The sequence below is a fragment of the Octopus bimaculoides genome, chromosome 8, assembly GCF_001194135.2.
Source record: "Octopus bimaculoides isolate UCB-OBI-ISO-001 chromosome 8, ASM119413v2, whole genome shotgun sequence".
NCBI lineage: Eukaryota > Metazoa > Mollusca > Cephalopoda > Octopoda > Octopodidae > Octopus > Octopus bimaculoides.
The window spans coordinates 18,706,176-18,708,984 of record NC_068988.1 but is presented as its reverse complement, the minus strand read 5'-3'; the positions used below and the strand labels follow the sequence as shown (position 1 = coordinate 18,708,984).

At 34.4% G+C, this 2,809-nt stretch overlaps 1 protein-coding gene across 1 annotated transcript in view; it reads left to right on the top strand.

Annotated features, from left to right (window-relative positions):
- Nucleotides 1–2,809, top strand: part of LOC106878170 (probable WRKY transcription factor protein 1) — a 466,250-nt gene that overhangs the window by 405,623 nt on the left and 57,818 nt on the right. The gene's annotated exons all lie outside the window — the stretch shown is intronic.

Sequence of the window (2,809 nt, the reverse complement as noted above, 5' to 3'; positions counted from 1 at the left end):
TATATATATATACATACATACATATATATATATGTATATATAATATTAAATATATAATTTTTTATATATATATATATGTGTGTATGTGTGTATATATATGTACGTATATATATACATGTATATATATATATGTATATATATATATCAGTCTTGATCTATCTATTTATCTGTCTGTCTATCTATCTCTTTACCTATCTGTCTCACTATTTCTCTTCTCATTCTCCTCGCAGTATTTCCATCATCCTTTCTCTTCTCAAGCCAAATATCATTGTTGGCGACGGTGCTGGTGACGGCAGTGGTGGTGGTGGTGCTGGTGACAGTGATCGTAGCCGTTGTCATCGTTGTAGAGGTGATGGTGGTCGCTGTCGTGGTTGTGGCGGTATTGGGGAGTATGGTGTCTTTGTAATTGTAATTGTTATTGTCATTGTATATTGGGACTGCAGCAGGAGACAATAGTAACGACATGGTCGTGCTGTTCAACAATATGTAATTACAAAATACAATAATTTGATTCGTTAATCTTCAGTTTGCGGGATAAACTTAAAACGGAGGCATTTGTGAAACAGGAGACAGTTTATCTAATTTATATATTCATCAGCCATTGTTTGGGCAAGAGAGTGGTTGGGGGGTAACTGTGGAAAGAATGAAAAGAAATAGAAGATGTAAAAGAAAATGTGGGGAGAGTGAGCAAGTGTGAAAGAGTGCTGTGACAAGTAGAGAATTGTGTTGCAAAGGAAGAATGGAATTAGGTATGAAGATTGAAAAATAAAGACAGAAAGAAATATGTTGGCGGAATAAGGATTAGAACTTCAGAGGAAATGTGGCAGTTAACGCGAAGAGAAAGGTACGATGTTTCCAGCTACAAGTCATTCGTCAAGAAGAGATGGTTATGTACGTTGTGGTCGTAATAGAGGCTTAGTAGTAGATACGTTTGTTGAATGAAGTTTTGAGTTGAGAACTACGGTGGATTGTACATCTTGGATTATTTGTCAACGGCAAGCCAACTTTCACAGGTTTTCTTCGATTTTACATTAAATATTCTAGTGGTCGTTTGGTCGTTGTGTGCAAAGAATTTTCTTGCCACATCTTGCTTGCTCATACGTTATTTGTATTTTTCTATTTTGTTTAAAAACAAAACTGTTTTTTTCTCGGACTGACAGCTAAAATATTGTTTTAAGATCGGTTTTATACATGCTTATATATCCGTGAATTTGTTTGTATGTATGTATGCGTGCATATATGTCTGAATGTACATTTAAATATATATACCACGAATTCTCTAAGTATAGTGATATTAATAATCGGTTGTTAGAACTTATTATACTTAATGCTTCAGAGTAAAAGAGCAAACCACCAAGTGAATATTTAAACGCTTTCCGCAACTTACATTTCATTGAAAAGGCTCCAAGGAAACTATATGACGTTGCAGAAGTGATTAGCTCTGACTGCAAGGCTCTTATAACAGAAAGAACTGCAAGCTAATAAAAGTTTTTACAAAACTAGCGTTCTTTTAATTACGATATACATACATACATACATACATACATACATACATATATATATATATGTGTGTGTGTGTGTGTGTGTGTGTGTGTGCGTATCCCCCTTGACACCCATTACCTCCCTTGGTTCACTCTCTAAACCTTTTCTTATTTTTCAAACAGCCAAGATGGCGAAACTCCTTCATCATGCGAATTAATCACTATACAATGCCCCTTGAAAAGCTAATTTAAATAGCGAAAACCGGTTGGATTTTACAAGACTCATATAATATGTATATATTTATACAAAAAAATATTAAACTATGTGAAACGAAGGCATTTATATTCATCTTTCTTTACATATTTTCAACTCATAATTTTACTACGTGCTGTTTCCTGAATCTCCAGTATTTTAGCTCCTTATATTTATATATATATATATATATATATATATATATATATATATATATGTATGTATATTACTATGAAGCATTGTGTAGAATATATTGTATAAAAGATCGTGTGTAAAGCCAAAACAATGCGAAGTAAATGCAAGGTAAATCACAAGAAAACAAATATATGAATTAATGTAGACTTACCTTGTATTCAATATTTCGGGGTTATGACCCCATTTTCAAGAAATTGATGAATATTGCCAATGTGCGTGTGTGGAGTCGACATGCGCAGAAGGGTGTTGCTATAGCAACCAGCTAGCTTCCTGTAACTCCCTTCTATTATTGATGTTGGGTTTCTTTTGGTGTATGAGGATAGCCTCAGAGATTCTAAGGTTGCACATCAAGGCAACACTGTTGAACAGGGGCAACCTTAGAATCTCTGAGGCTAGGCTATCCTCATACACCAAAATAAACCCAAGATCAATAATAGAAGGGAGTTACAGGAAGCTAGCTGGCTGCTATAGCAACATCCTTCTGCTCACGTTCACTCCACACACGCTCACACACACGCACATCGGTAACATTCGTCAATTTCTTGAACATGGGGTCATAACCCCGAAATATTGAATACAAGGTCAGTCTACATTAATTCACATATTTGATCTCTTGTGATTTACTTTGCATTTACTTCGCATTGTTTTGGCCTTACCCACGATCTTTTATGCAATATATATGAGTATATGCATATATATGTACATGTATGTACATACCTTCATCTACACGTATATATAGATGCATATCTGGGTATATGACTTGCAAAAAAACATGGACAAAATGATAAACAAGGTACAGAAAACACACAGGCCACATAGAGAACGTTTCCTTCATCAGCTGCCACCATTTTATATATATATATATATATATATATACATA